Genomic DNA, 18,853 nt, shown 5'->3' with positions numbered 1-18,853 from the left:
TCGGCAGCCAGTGGGCAAAGGCCCTGCTCCCCACGGCACACTCAGCTGGCACCAACCAGAGCTCAAGCCAGAGAGCTGCAGGTCTCCTAGAAAATGGAAAGGGTGGGTGTGTAGCTGGGAGGGGTCCAAGAAAAATGGCTTTGATTTTGCTCTGAGAAGTCTACTCTAACTTGTCACTGTCTTTTCCTCCTTGGACAGTGCCCCGTGCCCAGAGAAAGCTAATGTCCAATGCCAGCTCCATCACAGAGTTCCTCCTCCTGGCATTGGCAGACACATGGGAGCTGCAGCTCTTCAACTTCTGGCTCTTCCTGGGCATCTACCTGGCTGCCCTCCTGGGCAACGGCCTCATCATCACTGTCGTACCCTGTGACCACCACCTCCACACCCCCATGTACTTCTTCCTCCTCAACCTCTCCCTCCTTGACCTGGGCTCCATCTCCACCACTGTCCCCAAAGCCATGGCCAATTCCCTGTGGGACAACAGGGCCATCTCCTACACAGGATGTGCTGTACAGGTCTTTTTCTTTCTGTTCTTGATGGTAGGGGAGTATTGTCTTCTCACTCTCATGGCCTATGACCGCTACATTGCCATCTGCAAACCCTTGCACTATGAGACCCTCGTGGGCAGCAGAGCTGGTGTCCACATGGCAGCAGCTGCCTGGGGCAGTGGGTTTCTCTATGCTGTGCTGCACACTGCCAATACATTTTCAATACCACTCTGCCAAGGCAATGAGGAGAACCAGTTCTTCTGTGAAATCCCCCAGATCGTCAAGATCTCCTGCTCGCACTCCTACCTCAGGAAAGCTGGACTTCTTCTGTTTGGTTTTTCTTGAGCTTCAGGCTGTTTTGCTTTCATTGCGCTGTCTTATGTGCAGATCTTCAGGTCCGTGCTGAGGATCCCGTCTAAGCATGGACGGCACAAAGCGTTTTCCATGTGCCTTCCTCACATGGCCGTGGTCTCCCTGTTTTTGATCACTGCCATGTTTGCCTACCTGAAGCCCCCTTCCATCTTGTCATCAGCTCTGGACCTGTTGGTGGCAGTGCTGTACTCGGTGCTACCTCCAGCAGTGAACCCCCTCATCTACAGCATGAGGAACAAAGAGCCCAAAGACGCTCTGAAGAAATTGATTCAATTAATTTTTGGTCAGCAGCAATAAGCTACACCCGTCTCTTCACAAGTGATTTCCAATGTACCTCGGGAACCTCCTGTGCTTTGGGTATTTTATCTGTGATAACCAAGTTTATCCAGGAATGTCTGCATCCACAGCACTTCTCCAGGGCATGAACCCAGCCTGTCTGACCCAGAGGACTCTGTACGTGTGTCTGGTACTACGGTACAGCTGGCCTCCCGTGTCACTTCTCTGCAATGGGGAGAGTTCAAGGGGCTTTAGGGGCGGTTTTGGGGTTCCTGGGGCAGGTTTGGCATCCCTGAGGGTAATTTTGGGGTCCCTGGGGGTAATCTGGGGGTCCCTGGGTTAATTTTGGGGTCCCTGGGTCAGTTTAGGGGCTCCACAGAGCAACGTGGAGGGGGTCCAGGGGGTGCTCCCTCCACTCCCCAGGGCAACCCCCCAACAACTCACGTGTCAGCGCCCCCGCCAGGGAGACCCCAAGTTCCTCCGCCTCCCCTGTGGGAGAGGAGGGGGAGTAGATGGGAGGGTATATATAGGGGCTATGTATGGGGAGGGGTATATATGGGGAGGGTTATATATGGGGTTATATAGAGAGAGTATATATATATGGGGATATAGGGGGCTATATATGGGGAGGGGTATATATGGGGGCTATATATGGGGAGGGGTATATATGGGAGTATATGCGGAGAGTGTATATATGGGGGTATATATGGAGGGGTGTAAAGAGGATTATAAATGGGGGTTTAAAAGTGGGGTATAAATCAGGGTTATAGAGAGAGTATATATAGAGTGTATATATATGGGGTATATATACGGGGGTACATAGTGGGTACATATGGGGAGCAGTGTATATGGGGGTAAACACAGGGATGAGATATATGGGGGTCTATAGGGGGCTATATATGGGGAGGCTAATATATGGTGGGCATATGGGGGTATAAACAGGGGGTATAAATTGGAGGGGTATAAATGGGGCTGACAAATTGGGGGCTATATACGGGGGGGGTATAAATGGGGGTCTATAAATGGGGGTACAAACGAGGGGGTAGAATTGGGGGACACCCCACCCTACCTGGCAGGGGTTCCTCACGGTGGGAGGGGGCTGACAGAGCCACCCGTCCCAACTTTTGTTCTTGTGGCCTTAGGATTTCTTACTGACAAGTTTTTTCAGGTGGGGTAATTAAACCCCAGGGCAAACTAGCCCCACCCACCAGTGGGACGGTCTGTGGTCCTCTCTGGTGGCATGTCCTGTGGAAACAGGGTCCTGAGGTAGCCACCAACCCCCTGAAAAATATGAGGGTAGGGGCAGGGGGATGGGGAAATCACCGCTGGTCTCTGAGGGACACCAAAGTCTTGGGGTTTGAAGGACATCAAGGTCTTGGGGTTGGGGATGGTCATTGATGGTCCCTGAGGGACACCAAGGTCTTGGGTTTTGGGGTTTGAGGGGCACCAATGTCTTTCGGTTTGGGGACAATCATCTCCAGTCCTTGAGGGACACCAAGGTTTTGGGGTTGGGGATGGTCATCTCTGGTCTTTCATATGTCTCATGTCATGTTGGAGTACCTCATAGACCTGGAGTAGGCCCATGGCATGTGTAGGTGCTTCTTCTAATGTCAGTGCTGCTTGAGGAGCTGGTAGGGCAGGAGCAGGCCCATAGATTCTGTAGGTGGTTTTGAAATCATTGGTGCCTGAATGGCCGATAGGCCAGGAGCAGGCCAATATCAGAGGTAGATGCTATGACATCCTCTGTGGCTGACTAGCACATAGGCCAGGGGCTGTGCATGAGCTTGTGATGTCACTGGTGCCTGAGTAGCTGATAGGCCAGGAGCTGGCACATAGCTTCTGTAGGTGCTCCTGATGTCACCAAAACAATATTTCAACCACGCCCGAATACAGCTTTTTGGAAGAACCATCATCAGCAGAAGTCCATACACCGCACACACGTGTGTGACACTAACTCATGCACACACAGTGCCAGCAGTAGGAGGGTGTGAGGTCACCGTCAGGATAACCCATGAGCACACAGCAGTGGCAGTGCTGATGTCACCGATGGCACCCCATGGCTGTGGGGCTTGGTGCAGAGCGGCCGTGTGCTGTCACAAGGGCTTCACGGAGGACGGGAGCTGCCCGGCCCCGTGCCTGCGAGGCCGAAGGAGCAGCCCCTGCAGCCCTGGCTGGAGCAGTCGGGGTGGGGGGGGCTTGGGGACACCGCAGGGATGTGCCTGGGCACGGCGCCAGGAGGAAACCACAGACTTCCTGCCTGGGCGCTGCGGGGGAGCGGGGGGAGTGCTGCGAGGCCACGTGGGCTGTGGTTGGTGCACCTGCAGGCTGGAGCTCCTGATGCGCCCGCGGGGAATAACGGCCCCTCGGTGACACGCTGACAGTCAGGGATCTGTCTGAGCCTCTGGGCTGCACGTCTGCTGCCAGGGCAGGGACATGTCCCAGCTCCGGCTCCTGCGAGGGACCTTCCATGGGGCTCTCCAGGGAAGGATGGGTGAGCCAGCACTCCTGGGACGGGGCTCTGGCCTGGGCTAAGGCCCTTTCCCAGCTGCTGCTCCCAGCAGCGCGGGGTCTGTAGCAGGGGCAGGGGCTGTTTCCTTCCCTTCCTGACACAGCCTCCGGCGCAGTCCCAGCCCTGTGCTTCCCACGGCACGAGGGTGGCTGCACACTCTCCCCTTGGGCTCTTGGGTGTGCCTGGCATAGGAGATGCTCAGTGGTCCTGGTCTACACAGCAGGGTTCAGGGGGTGAAAAATCCATTTACCCCCACACAAGCAGCCCTGTCCTGTGACGGCCCCCCACCACAGTGACGTGACACCTGTAGCAGAGCCGTCTCTCATATATGGTCATGAATGGCGCTGGAGAAGTTCATTGGAGGGCTGGGCTGTGTCGGAGGGGAGATAGCTCCCGATAATGTCGAAAAAGGCCCTGCTGCTTTGATTGGCTTGTCCTGTAGCTGGGCTGGCATCTGCAGAGATATCTTGCCCTCCTGTCGTCATTGTCCCCAGGAGTCCCCAGGAGCCGTGGCGGGGAGTGTGGCAGAGCAGGGATGTGCTGGCAGGGCAGGAGGCTCAGGATGGGCACAGAGGGAGTCCTGTCCCCTCGGATGCTGGGGCTGCTCCTCTGGGTACAGCTGTGCAGCGGTAAGTGCCAGTTCCATTGTCCCACAGCCCAGGCCCAGCAGTACCAGCATGGCCATCGGGATCTGTCCGGGAATGGGGTTTCTTTACAGGTGCTACTGAGGTGAGGGTCAGAAGGTGCTCAGGTCCATGGAGCCTGTGCCTGCCTGTCTGGGTGGGAGAGAGCATGTCCTTTTCCAGGGCTCCGGTGTTTGGGGCAGCCTGTGCCTGGCTGGATGCATAGACACCCTGTCCTGGGGTAGCCTTGGGGACCCCCTGTTCCCCAGCACTGTGCCTCTGGAGCCGGTGGTGGCCTAGCTGGGGATGGCAGCAGGCAGAGATCCCCAGGGCACTGCCAACCTCTGGGGTACCCCAGAGGCTTTGTGTGCTGCTCTCGGCCCCCTTGTTCCAGGGGAGCCCTGAGCCCATGAGGGCAGTTTGTGCCCTGCAGAGAGAAGGGGATGGGGGCATCTGCCTCGAGGGACATCTTTCCTGGGGGGCCTGTCCCAGGGCGGGGGCGGGGCGGCCACCAGGGGCGGGGAGGGAATGTGGGTGTGGGGATCAGTGGAATGGTCTCGGTGGGAACAGGGAAAGCCCTGGGGGTGGGGCTGGGTTTGGATGGTGCCAGGGCAGGTGGTTTGCATGGGAAGCTGCAGGGCTGTGTCCAGGGGGCTGTTCAGGGGGTGCTGGGCTGGGGAAGAGCGGGTGCCCTGTGCAGGGCTGGGCACAGTGTGCAGGTGTGCGTGGGCAGGGGGCAGGTGGCCGTTGGGGTGGGAAAAGGTGCCTTGTGCGGTGGGATGGCAAATGACCCAGGAGGGGCAGACCTGCACATCCCCAGCCTTGCACAGCCCGTGGGGATTGAAGGGATCCCCGCACCGCACTGGGGACAGCCTGGAGGGGAGTGGGCTCCCACCCTGGCACCTCTGCCATGGCCTGGGCAGGGGCTTCCCCCAGACCTGCCGTGCTGCGGCTTGGAGCTCTCCTGACCGGTGCCATGTTGGTGTTTGAAGGGGCTGCAGAGGTGAGGCTGGTGAATGGCGACAACGACTGTGCTGGGAGAGTGGAGGTGAAACATCAGGGCCAGTGGGGGACCGTGTGTGGTTGGTATTGGAGCATGAACGATGCGGCAGTGGTTTGTAAGCAGCTGGACTGTGGGTCTGCTGTTGGAGCTCCTCAATATGGACACTTTGGGCCAGGATCTGGCCCCATTTGGCTGGATGATGTTGGCTGTAATGGCACCGAGTCTGCCCTGTCTGACTGCCCACACAGAAGATGGGGTGAAAATAACTGTAATCACGGTTTGGATGCTGGAGTGATGTGTTCAGGTAAGGGGACAGCCTGTTTTCCATCTTTAAGGGTTGGACAGGGAAGGGACCTTCCTGTGCCCCCAGGGAGCAACAGGGCAGGTTCTGGCCCCACTTGGATGGATGATGTTGGCTGTAATGGCACTGAGTCTCTCCTGTCTGACTACCCACACAGAGGATGGGGTGAACCTAAGTGCCTTCATGCTGGTGATGCTGGAGTGATGTGTTAAAGTAAGGGGACAGCCTTTCCCCACCTCTGGGCATGTGACGGGTGAAGAGACCTTGGGTGTGCCATCAGGGACCAAAAAGTGGGCACCGCTGACTGCTCTATGTGGCCAGTCACACTGCCAAGCTGGGACTGTCATTGCTGGTGTTCCCAGTGCCTGGGAAAAGCCCAGAGGGAGCCTAGCCCAGGCTGAAGTAACCCTGCTGCAGTGTCTCAGCCACTCTTCAATGTCTTGGGCTGCAGATGAATCCTCCGTCCCTTCCCTGGGGTTTCCAGTGATCTCCACTGGTCTCCACCCATTCTGCCAGCTCCCAGACAACAGTGCTGTGGGTCCCTGTGCTGGAGAAGCCAGGAGGACTTGCTTGGCACTGCACACCTTGGAGGAAGGGCATGAGATGGCTGGTCCCCTGGGTCATTGCCCTTCACAGGCATGAGTACCTCAACTGAATCAAAAGGGCTTTTCCGAGAGCATGAGTGCTGGGCCCTGGGAGAGGAGCAGGGTGGCACACAGCCCTTTCACTGCCTGTCCCCAGGGCTCGGCTGTGTGGTCCAGCCAGCTCCTGCAAGGCTTGGGAGCTTGGCAGCTGCTTGACTCTGCCTGTTCCCTTCTGCATCACTGCATGCACAGGCAGGTACTGGGATGTCCCTGGGGCTGTGACAGCCCCACGGGGACACGGCCCCATGCAGGCAGCGCTGCCCTGCTGCCCAGCCTCTCCTGCCTGCCCATGGTTCCCCACACGACCCCATGCAGGCAGCGCTGACCTGCTGCCCAGCCTCTCCTGCCTGCCCATGGTTCCCCACACTGCCCCATGAAACAGAGGCTTTGGCAGCACTTTCTGACTCTCGTCTGTGCCTGCTGTCACCCTCTGAGCCAGCATGAGCCCAGGGGGGCATGCAGGTCTCCTGTCCCTCTGCCTGGATGTTAGCTTGGGACCTGTGCACCTCTGGACAGAGCACTGTGTGCCTGGCTGAGGACACCCCCTCCGAGCAGGCATCGGAGAGGGCTGGACAGGCACCAGCCATGGTAACAGCTGCACCATTTCTGTGCTCTGTGACATCTCCCCCTAACAGCAACCTCCCAACACCCCAGAACACCCCTGGGAGCAGGGTGCATTTCTGGCTGCGTCAAGGTGCTGGTCCTGCCTGGTTGCAAGCTCTGCAGGGGCTGAGCAGGCTGCAGCAGTCATTATCATCTGGGCCGGTTCTCCCGGACCCGAACTGCGCACACCACACTGCAGTGCTGGTGGGACCATGCCAGGCAGCACAGGGTGCCTTGTGTAGCAGCAGGTTGTCCAAGCATTTCCTGGTGCTGCAGCAGACACATACCTATGAGTGCTGTGATGGCGTAGAGAAGGTGTGCAGGGGGGCATGGTGTGTTTGTGTCACCAACACTCCCCCAACAGCTTCCTCTGGGATGTTCAGTGGGTGATTTGGTCACGGCTTGCTTGGAGGTGATGCAGGATGTGGTCCTGTATCTGTCAGAGGACTCTGGGAACTCTAGTTACTTTGTTTGTTCCAGGGTTTGTCCGGCTGGTAGAAGGGAATAGCCGCTGCTCAGGACGTCTGGAGATCCATGATGGGGACCAGTGGAAAACTGTCTGTGACTCCCACTTTGGTCCCAAAGCTGCTGACGTGGTCTGCAGGGAGCTGCAGTGTGGTGCGGCCCTGCCTGTTGCTGGGGCAGCTCACTTTGGAGAAGGGGTTGGTCCCACCTGGGATGGAGATCTGCAGTGTGTGGGGAATGAATCCCTCCTCATCTCCTGCCCCAGGGGGTCCCGCAGGGACCAGCCCTGCACCCACACGAACAGCGCTGCTGTCACCTGCACACGTAAGGACCCAGGGTGGGGTATTGAACACTGGGTGAGCTCCAGCCTGAGGTGGGACATGTTTTGCCTGTGGAGACAAGGGAACTGGGGTACCTGTTCCCACAGGCTGGCAGAGAGGTGACCTTCCTGGGGCATCCTAGACAAGGGCAGGGCAGGGCTGATGCCCAAGGACAAGGAGGGGGCATGGGTTGGGAGGTCTCACTGGGATCATCCTGTTGCACCGCAGGGGACAGAGAAAGGTGTGAAGGTGGAGGATGAGCTGGGAGATGCCCAGGGCAGGCTGCGGTCCAGGGGAGCTCAGGACCTGGGCAGAAGCAGCAGTGTGTGCTTGGGGGAGCCGTGGTGGGGGCAGGTCTCTTCTCAGGGTGCTGGCTGGGGAGGAGCGGGTGCCCTGGGTGGGTATGAGCCGGGGGTCAGTTTGCAGGGGGCCATTGGGGTGGAAGGAAGTGCAAAAGTCTGTGGGGCCACAAATGACCCAGCGGGGCTGGAGCTGGGCATCCCCAGCCTTGTGCAGCCCGTGGGGATAGAAGGGACCCCTGCACTGCCCTGGGGACAGCCTGGAGGGCAGTGGGCTCCCATCGTGGCACCTCTGACTCCACCAAAGCAGGAGTTCCCCCAGACCCACAGTGCTGGGGCTCGGCACTGTCCTGACTGGTCCTGTGTCAGTGTTTGAAGGGGCTGTGGACGTGAGGCTGGTGGACGGCAACAACGACTGTGCTGGGAGAGTGGAGGTGAAACAACAGGGCCAGTGGGGGACCGTGTGTGGTCACTACTGGGACATGCAGGATGCTGCAGTGGTTTGTAAGCAGCTGGACTGTGGGTCTGCTGTTGGAGCTCCTCAGTACGGAGGCTTTGGGCCAGGATCTGGCCCCATTTGGCTGGATGATGTTGGCTGTAATGGCACCGAGTCTGCCCTGTCTGACTGCCCACACAGAGGATGGGGTGAACATGACTGCATTCACAGCCTGGACGCTGGAGTGATATGTTCAGGTAAGGGGACAGCCTGTTCTCCACCTTTGGGTCTGGGACAGGGGACAAGGGACCTGGCTGTGCCTTCAGGGTGCAACAGGCTAATGCCAGAGCAGGGCCCGGTGTGGCTGGTCGAACTGCCGAGCTGGGACTGTCATTGCTGTTGTCCTCGGTCCCTGGGGAAAGCCCAGTGGGAACCTGCCCCAGGGTGCCCCTACCCTGCCTGGCCCCCGAGGTGGCTCAGATGAATCCCTCTGCCATGCTCTGACATGTCTGTTGGTTCCCATCTTTCTCCTCCCTTTCACCCAGGCCCCGTCTGGCAGCAGTGAGGGCCAGTTCCCCCCATGCCAGAGGTGCCAAGAGTGACTCATGCAGCCACCCACAGGCTTGGGAAGGGCATGAGATTGATGAGGAAGTTTGGGTTTTGCCCCCGGCAGACAAGGGTCCCTTGGCCCAAGCAAAGGTATTGCTTGGAGAGGAGGAGTGCTGGGCTTGGGCAGAGGAACAGGGTGGCATGTGGCACCTCCTTCCTCCCTCAGGGTCACCCCACAAGAGCCTGCCCTGGGGGCAAAAGCCCGTCCAGGAGTGCTACCTCACTGCCCAGCCTCTCATGTCTGTCCCAGCCTCTGGCTACCTTGCGCTTTTGGGTTTGCCAGCACTTTGCTGGCTCTCCTCTGTGCCTGCCCTTGCACTGGGAGCTCGTGTAAGCCCAGGGTTGCTCTTCTGTCCACTCTCCGCCCTCTGCCCGGCTGTTGGCCAGGGACACGTGTGCCCAGCAGTGCACTCTGGTCATGCCTGAGGACCTTCCTCCCGGCAGGCGCCGGAGCGGGAGGCTGGCACAGACACTGACCACACGTACAGCCTGACTACCTTTGCCCTGTGACATGTCTCATTTACCAGCAGCACCCCAACAGCCCAAGACCCCCATGGAAGGGGGTGCATTTCTGGTGGCACCAAGGAGTTCTTCACGCTGGGCCCTGAGCTTGGTGGGGCAGAGCAGGCTGCAGCAGCCAACAGCGTCTGGGAGCATTTCACCATATCCCAAGTGCTCTGGGTGCTGCAGTGGCCAGGGACCAGCGCTGGGTAGCCCAAGGTCTCTGGGGCAGCAGCGGTTTGTCTGAGAGATTCCTGTGGCTGTGAGTTTGGGGAGAGAAGCAAGCCCACAAGTGCCGTGCTGATTTCTGAGGAGCAGCATGGGGAGCCCGATTTTTTTGTGCCATCAGCACCCCCTTAGAGCAGCTGGTGAGGTCATGAGGCTTTTTGCCTTTGACCACCTTGGAGATCAGATGGGACATGGTCAGGGGACTGCCAGAGGGTGGTGGGAACTCTTGGGGGTCCTTGTTTGCTGCAGGATCTGTCTGGCTGGTCAGAGAGAATAGCCCCTACTAAGGATGTAAAGTGATCCATGACGGGGAACCTTGGAAAACTGTCTGCCACTCACACTTTGATCCCAAAGTCACCAACATCGTGTGCAGGCTTTGCTGTGGGTCTGCAATAGACACATACTCTTGAGTGCTGTGATGCTGTAGAGAACGGGTGCTGGGGGACCTGGATATGTTTGTGTCACCAACACTCCCCCAACAGCTTCCTCTGGGATGTTCAGTGCGTGATTTGGTCATGGCTTGCTTGGAGGTGATGTGGGAACGTGGGCATTTAACTGCCAGAGAGCTCTCAGTGGTTTTGGTTTTCCCAGGCTTTGTCCGGCTGGTAGAAGGGAAGAGCCACTGCTCAGGACGTGTGGAGATCCATGATGGGGACCAGTGGAAACCTGTCTGTGATTCCCACTTTGGTCCCAAAGCTGCTGACGTGGTCTGCAGGGAGCTGCAGTGTGGGGTGGCCCTGCCTGTTGCTGGGGCATCTCACTTTGGAGAAGGGGTTGGTCCCACCTGGGATGGAGAGCTGCAGTGTGTGGGGAATGAATCTCTCCTCAACTCCTGCCCCAGGGGCTCCCCCAGGGACCAGCCCTGCACCCACATGAACAGCGCTGCTGTCACCTGCACACGTAAGGACCCAGGGTGGGGTGTTGAACACCGGGGCTATGCTGGGGCTCGAGGAAGAGGGCAAGGCCCGTGCTGGGCTGGGCGTGAGGACAGGAGGGCTGATGGGTTTTCTGCAGCATGAAAATAGTGCAGAGGGAGAAGAAAGGCATGCTGTGCCTCTGGCCTCTCCGCCAGCTTCTGAGGGTGCAAGAGCACCGATCCACCCTCAGTCCTCCTCTGTCCCCAGAGTACACAGGGTTCAGGCTGGTGAACGGCAGCACGGCGTGTGCAGGATGGGTGGAGGTCCAGGTGCTGGGGACCTGGGGGACCCTCTGTGCCTCCCGCTGGGATCTCTCGGATGCCCACGTTCTCTGTCGTCAACTCAACTGCGGGTTTGCTGAGTCCATTCCTGGAGGAGGGCATTTTGGGAGAGGAATTGGACCGGTCTGGAGAGACTCATTCCACTGTGATGGGACTGAAGTCCACCTGGGACAGTGCCCAGTGACCACCCTGGGGGCCTCACCGTGCTCCCATGGGAATAACGCCGCTGTCATTTGCTCAGGTGAGTGCTGGGAAAATGCTGCATTGACTCCCTTTGCCCCTTGTGTGTGACATGGCCACCCAAAGCAGGGGTCCCATGGTGGTACCAGCCTGAATTTCTCCCTGGAGAAAGCCTTGCTTCCCCAGGAGCCTTCTGGAGGGCTTTGCCTGCTCAGGGTGACCGCTCTGCTGTGGGAGAGCTGAGGACTGAACGGAGGCAGGCATCTGCCCTCAGGGCAGCGGCTTAGGCCCCCATGCCACTGCCAGGCCTGGGCTCCTGTGTTTTTCTCCTATGGGATGAGCCCAGGACAGGCCTGCGGAGCTCTGCTCCATCCCTCTGGCTGCAGACAACCGCATGCCATCCCCACAGAGAGCCCTGCAGAGCCTCATCCCACCACCCAGGCAGGAGCTGCCTGGGTGACCCCAGCAGCAGCAGAGCTGGGTGTGAGCTGCAGAGCAGGCACGGGCTTTGCCCTCTCTTCTTGTCAGCACAAGGCTCAATCTTGTCCTGTTTGGTTGGAAATTCCGCCTGCCCTCCTCCCTGAAGGGTGCCATGCTCCTCAGTGCCACCGACGGCTGTGGCATCTCTGCTCTCCCCAGGCTCAGCCAGCTTTGCATCCCTGCGCCTGGTGGGCGGAGGGAGCCGGTGCGACGGGCAAGTGGAGATCTTGCAGCGCGGGACGTGGGGCAGAGTCCTGGATGACCAGTGGGACGTACAGGAGGCCAGCGTGGTGTGCCGGCAGCTGCAGTGTGGACAGGCAGAGGCAGCCTACAACCCCCCAAAGCCTGAGCGAGGGACGGGGCCCGTAGGGCTGCGAGGGGTCCGGTGTGCAGGGCATGAGACCAAGCTGACCCTCTGCAACACCTCCCTGCCCGAGAGTGCACTGGTGGCAGGGGTTGCAGAGGACGTGGGAGTCATTTGCTGGGGTGAGCAGCACTGCATGGGCCCCCCAGATGATGGGTGGGCAGCCAGCCCCTGACAGCCACTGGGGTTTCTCCCCACTGCAGGGAGCCGGCGGGTCCGTCTGGTGAACGGGTCTGGGCGCTGCGCCGGGAGAGTGGAGATCTACTACCAGGGCAGCTGGGGGACCGTCTGCGACGATGGCTGGGACCTGTCTGATGCTGCTGTCGTTTGCCACCAGCTGGGCTGTGGAGGGGCGGTGGAGGCGGCCAGCTCTGCTCGGTTCGGGGAAGGCTCCGGGCAGATCTGGCTGGATGGCGTGACCTGCTCTGGGGACGAAGCTGCTCTCTGGGACTGCCCTGCCAGGCCCTGGGGGCAGCACGACTGCGGGCACAAAGAGGATGCGGGAGTCATCTGCTCAGGTCTGTGCTGGCAGCTGTGGTGGGAGCCTGCTGCTGGGGAGGCCAGGACGTGGGGAGAGCCACGCATGGCCAAGGCTGTATCGGGCTGCCACTGAGCCCTTGCTTGTGGCCGTCCTGTGGACAGTCATGCTCGGGTACCCTCAGTCCCACTGGGGGTCCCTGGGGAGCTCAGCCATCCCCAAGTGTTAGCAGGAAGGGCAGGGGTGTCTGTGCATGAGGGACTTCTCTGTGCCCCTGGGTGCAAGGGGCTCGTGCTGGCCCTGCCCCTGCCTGGCTGAGGGCCTGGGGAGTGCAGAGGTGTCCTGGCTCCCACAGCCCCAGACCAGCCTCTTCCCCCTTGGTGCCTTTCCTCCCAGAGTTCGTGGCCCTGAGGCTGCAGAACAGTGACGGCTGCTCCGGGCGCCTGCAGGTTTTCTACAATGGGACGTGGGGAAGCATTTGCTCCACCTCGATGACTCTTGACACGGTGTCGCTGGCATGCAAGGAGCTGGGCTGTGGGGACGGAGGATCCCTGGAAACACGCCTGCCCTATGGCAGGGTGTCTGGCCCTGCGTGGCTGGATAATGTGCAGTGTGGGGAGAAAACCAGCTCCTTCTGGCAGTGTCCCTCCACTCCCTGGGACCCACAGTCATGTGAAGACCTGCGAGATGAGATCCACATCACCTGCAATGGTAACTCTGAGCCACTCGGGCACAGTGTCACCCCAGCTCCTGCTCCCCTCTATGCACAGCCAAACACAGAGGGCCTTTTCCTTTCTGTGTCAGACCCTTCTGCTGCTGGTGGCACAAACGTGACCACAGCCACACAAGTCCAGCAGCAGTTGTCACCCAGGTTGCCAGCAGCACCTGGGGGAGGCAGAGGCATCTCTCCAGGGAGGTCTCAGAAGAGACCACACAGGCTTCAGAAGAGACTCCCCTCCACAGACACGCTACTGCTGCTCTGTGAACCAGGGACCTTTAGGGGCGGAGCAATCAGGGTCCCCCCAGTCCTGCGCATGTCCCCTGAATGACCGGGCTTCAGATGCTGCCATGACCGAGATGGTACAGGGAGGCACAAGTAGAGCTCAGCCTCACTCTCTTCTGCACGATCCCACACAGCAGCCCCTTCACTTCAGTGTTTCTTTCTTCAGGGGCACGCCCAGAAATATCCCTGGAGCCATTGACCCCATGCCCCAACTCCACGAGCTGCACAGGTATTGAGCTGCTCCTCTGTGTACCCTTCTTGTCTGGCAGGGCTCTGCCTGCTGTCTCAGTGCCATGGGAGGTCTTTGCCTTCTCCAGATAGGGAGAAGATTCGTGCCGTGGGAGGCGAGGACGGGTGCTCGGGCAGAGTGGAGGTGTGGCACCGTGGCTCCTGGGGGACGGTGTGCGACGACTCCTGGGACATGCGGGATGCCGAGGTGGCGTGCAGGCAGCTGGGCTGTGGTCCTGCGGTGTCTGCCCTGAATGAGGCTGCATTTGGGATGGGGCAAGGCCCCATCTGGCTGGAGCAGGTGGAGTGCCGCGGGACGGAGCCATCCCTGCAGGACTGCTGGGCCCGGCCCGGGGATGGCGGTGCTTGCCGGCATAAGGAAGACGCTGCCGTGCGCTGCTCAGGTCAGCGGCAGGGCTGGGACGCCTTGCTGGAGTATTGGCAGGGAGCTGGGGAAGGCCTTTCGCCCCCTTGGTCCTGGCATGGCCCCTGACCTCCCGCGAGCAAGACTGTTCCTGCAGAGTGCAGGAGCCTGGTGCCAGGCAGGGAGCAGCCTCGGTGGAACTGGGTGTCCTCTGGGCACTGCCCATGGGGCCCTGCAGCCCCAGGGCTATCCCCTGGGCTGCCTGTGCCATCCTGCCTGCCGCCCAGAGCAGAGGCCCTGGGCCCTGTCCCGGTCACCCTTTCTGGCACTACTGGAGGGGCACTTTGGGTGGGATGTGTCAGGGACATCTACAGACACACACGCGGTGTGTTGGTGAGGAGGCTCCCCGATACCTGCACACCCACCCTCTCAGCCCAGCTCTCCTTTTCCTCCTCTGCAGCTACACCCAGGACAGCAGCATCCCCAACCCGAGCAGGTAACTTGTCCTCCTGCCTGAGGCTGGGTATCCCTGGGGCCAGGCTGTGACCCACAGCTGGATGGAAGGGGCTGCTTGCTGGGGTGGGAAACTCCTAGGAGGAGGCACTGGGGAGGTGGTGGTGGTGTCGGGGAGGGTTGCAATGTACTCAGCAGGGTTGAAGCTTGCCCATGAGTCCCCCCTGAGTCCCTCCACCCCCTGCTGCCTTGTGTGATGGGAGTCAGGGCTGGTGCTGCCCCCTCCTCTCCCAGGCCTGGTGCTGCCCCTTCAATGTTCTTGCCCATACAGGTCCCACGCGGGGCCGTTTGACCAGCAGCGGGAGACTCTCCATGCCCATCATCATCTGCATCATCCTGGGGGCCCTCCTCTGCCTGCTCCTGGCCCTCCTGGCTGGGCAAGTGCTAAGGGCCAGGTCGGGACGCAGAGGTGGGTCCTTCCAGAGTAGTCCCAGGGGGAGATGCCTCCTGGAAGGGCTGTGGGGTGTCAGTGAGAGGCACAGGCAGAGCTGGAGGGGATGAGACTGTGTGCTGCCACCTGTCCCATGCACCACCCCATTGACTGCCTGGCCTTGGAGCAGCAGCAGCAAGGGTTGGAGAGAGCCCAGAGGCATCGGGGGCTAGCACTGGGGCAAGGAGAGAAATGGCAGACTGCGGATGGCCAAGGCTGGAAGTGCTCTGGGTAGTGCTGGAAGGGGCTCTGGGGTAGCACAGATGACAGGAGGTGTGTGGGGCAGTAGGGTCCATCTCCATGGTGTCAGGTCCCCAGCCTGTCGCTCTGCCCAGCCCTGCCCACCCCATGGCAGGGCATGGGGCCTGCTGTAGACCCATGGGGCAGATAGGGAGCAGCTCCAGGTGGAGAGGAAACATGGGAGCTGCTCCAGGGTCAGACAAGGGGGGCATGACCCAGGGGCCAGAGGACCATGAGTGCTGTCTCTGAAAGGATGATGCGAGGGTGATGCAGCCCTAGATGATCTCCACAGCAACGTTGCCCTCACTGCGGATGTGGCAGTCGTCTCTGGAGAGTGCAGTGGGGCTGTGCTGTCAGAGCAGTCCTGGGCTGGCCCAAGCAACAGGTCTGGGGGAGCACAGTGGGATCCCATCACCCCTCTGCCTCTCCCTGGGCCAGCCCTGCCTCTGTCCCCAGGCTCCAGGAGAGCTCAGGAGCTCTTTCCCGAGGCCGTGTACGAGGAGATCGGTTACAGCCCAGTGTGGGAGAAGCAGGCAAGGTTTGGTCGCTCAGGTGGGTGTGGGTCCTCCCTGGAGGCACATCTGCAGGACCCTTTCCCTTGGCCCAACCCAGAGATGATCCACTGGAGCCCCCCACACTGTGGTCCCTGCAGCGCTGGGGCCATGTCGTCTGTGGGGAGAGCATCCAGGGCGTGGGTCCAGGAGAGGAGCTTTTCCCGTCCCAGCTGCCCAGCCCCTCTGTTCCTGCCCCTTCACCCCATGTGACACCTGAGGAGTGAGGGAAGGGGCTGTCCTAGGGCAGCTCAGGGAGCACCTTTGAGACAGTGTTTGTCCTGGGGCAGCCCGGTAAATTCCCCGCCCTCCTCCTCATGCAGCCCCAGCTCTGTGGGTCCCCCTTCCCCAGCAGTGCTGACCATGAGACAGGTCAGTGGGGCTCGCTCCATAACACCTGCTGTGCATCTCTCCAGGCTCCTATGCAGAGGAGTCCCTGACCCAGCTGCAGCCCTACCATGGGGACAACGAGGAGGAGGATGGTCTGGGATCAGCACCAGGTAACGGAGGCAGGAAGGGGTTGATCTCCCTGTAGACATGTGATGGACAGAGGTGTCACGGAGTGTCACCATCAGAGATGGGGAGGACATGGGGGTCTCCTGTGGTGCTGCCAACACCAGTGTCTCAGCCCTGTGTTTCCATGTGCATCGTTCCATCCTCTGCTCTGCAGAACATATCTTCTCACTGTAACCAACTTCCCTCTCCTTTCAGATGTTCTTGTTGTGCCTGGAGGAGACCCAGCAGATGGCTATGATGATGCCAAGGAGGTTCCTGACTTTGAGGAGGGTGCTGAACGTGAGCAGGGAGCTTGGGAAATGCCCAGGGTGCCAGAGGAGGGAGCAGGGCCCAGGGACGCACTAGGAGGTGAGAGGGAAAGATAGCGCTGCTGGTTCCTGGGGTGCCATCCCTGGTGCCAGCGATGTCGCTACCGTCCTGACACCGAAACCTCCTGGGAAGGGGGAACCTGCCACGGGAGTTTTCCTTGGAGGGACTGTGGGTAGGATAAGGAGCTGAATGTGGTGAGGAGCAGGGAGGAAGGTGATGTACAGACCCCATGGGGTGAACTGCAATGTCCTGCCTTGCTGCTTGCAGGGGGCAGCCTGCGCTCCCGGAGAAGTGCTGGGGTCCCTGGAGCTGAAGGAGACACCTCGTCCCTGCCCTTCTGGGGAGCATGGGCTATGATGATGCTGAAGAGGTGTCTGTGGCACATCCCATGAGGACACAAGGCTGTGACACCAGGAGCTTGGTGCACAACAATCCCCGAGCCCCGGCCAGAAGAGCCCATCCCTGCTGTGCAGCTGGGTGCAGCCAGGAGGAGGAGAGCTCTGTGCAGCTGGGAGAGCTGTGAGCACCAGGGAAACATCTCCCTTTACCACTGGCAGCAGAAACCGCCTGCAGTTTCCTCTATTTTTTTTCCCACTTTTACACTGTGCGTCCATATTTGTTCTTATTAAAAGACTCTGAGGGCTTTGACCCAGAGCTGGGGCTTGCCTGCCCAGGTGTTGGGTCACCTCCCTGAGGCTGATCAGGGGGAGCAGAGAACGATGACACAGTGGTAGGCAAGGGGCACATCTCAGGGACAGCATGCTCGGGGTCAGGCTGTGGGGCTGCGAGAGCCCATGGTCCCTGGGGAATAATCCTGCTGACAGAGACATTTCCATGCTGCTGGCCATGGGCAGTTTCTAGCCAAAATGGCTCTCTGGTAGGGGTCGTGGTGCACCCCAGCAGGAACATCCATTTCCTCACCCTCAGGTTTCCAGCTGCTCTTTCCCACAGGCCCAGCCTGGGCCACGCTGGTCCCCCAGTTCAGAGGCCCTGCCAGAGCTGCTATGTCAGGGTCAGTCCTGGGCTGTGGCCCCACAGAAGTGAGCCCTAAGCTGGCCACAGTGTCCTGAACACCCCAGCCATCGCCAGGGGGTATCATGGCCCACGGATTATCTCCCACAATGGTTAGGATGCAGCTCTGCTCCCCACTGCCCCAGCACAGGGTGCAGAGCCACTTTCTGGGACACACGGGCTGAGATTCCCTGTCCTCATGCTCTGCCAGGACCCCAGTCTCCATGGGCTGTTCCCACTTCATTGGATCCTCGCAGACCCTGAGCTCACTTGTCACGGCCACAGCCACTTCTTCCTGAGCAGGGGCTGTAAGGCCTCACAGCAGCCCTGGGACCCCCCTGCTCGTGCTCCCCTCCAGCCCCCAGCTCTGCCCTCCTGCTGCTTTCCCAGGGGTGTCAGTTTGGGTTTGTGTTGGGGCAGTGTGAGGTACAGGAGGGATGGGAGCAGGGGAGATGGGGCCCCTTTCCCTCAGCGCTGTTGGAGGGCCAGGGGGATGGAGAAAGAAACCCCATGAGACGTGTGCTGCAGCCAAAAGCCATGGCCTGGAGAAGGACCCATCCAGGAGGATGCTCATGTGGGCACGTTTCTATGGCAGAGGAGATTTTGTGTCCCTCACAAAAGAGGTGTTGCCAGGAGCTGAGTCCCGGTCCCTCTCCCTTGGCCAGGGCTTTTCACAAGCCCCAGGGGACATGGGCAGAAAAACCTCTTACACAGGAGCCAGGCAGCAAGAAGGGTTTGACACTTGGGCAGGACCTGGAGCCCAAACTGCCCTCCCTGCTCCCACTGGTGGGTCTCTACATCCCTCTGCACCTTCCCTGAAAGGCTCCTCTGCTGCAGGCTGGAAGGTGTGTTGGCTCCCTGTGGGGACTTGCTGCAGCTCAGTACTGCTGCAAACAGCAGGTTCTGGCCCAAGAGGAGAAGAGGGGAGGAGGCGGCTCTTGCCAACATCCTCTCCCACTTCAGCGGGGCCCCATTCCCTGCTGGCAGCTCCTCCACCCCATGGGTGACCCTGGGGGGAAGGGGAGGATGCCCGGGCTCACACATCCCTCTGCTCCACATCCTGCAGCCTTCCTGCTGGCAGCCCCCACAGGAGAGCAGTGTTCCCAGGGTGAGATTCCCACGGTGATGGCTGACTTTCATGGGCATTGCAAACACAGCGTCCTTGCCCTGGAAAACTCCCACTGGGGAGAAAGCTCCAGCCCTGCACCTCAGAGAAATGAGGTAGAAAAGAGAAGTAAAGAAAGAAGAGGGAGTGTTTATCTTCTTCTGAACACAGGATGGTGGGGGCCTATGGGCAGGTCTGGCCACTGA

At 60.0% G+C, this 18,853-nt stretch overlaps 1 pseudogene; it reads left to right on the top strand.

Moving 5' to 3' along the window:
- Nucleotides 1-4,207: 4,207 nt before the first annotated feature.
- LOC140645589 (scavenger receptor cysteine-rich type 1 protein M130-like) lies at nucleotides 4,208-17,225 on the top strand (annotated as a pseudogene).
- Nucleotides 17,226-18,853: the final 1,628 nt, after the last annotated feature.

Source organism: Ciconia boyciana, chromosome 35, assembly GCF_034638445.1.
Source record: "Ciconia boyciana chromosome 35, ASM3463844v1, whole genome shotgun sequence".
NCBI lineage: Eukaryota > Metazoa > Chordata > Aves > Ciconiiformes > Ciconiidae > Ciconia > Ciconia boyciana.
The sequence above is the reverse complement of the archived record's forward strand: the minus strand, read 5'-3'. Positions and strand labels throughout refer to the sequence as shown.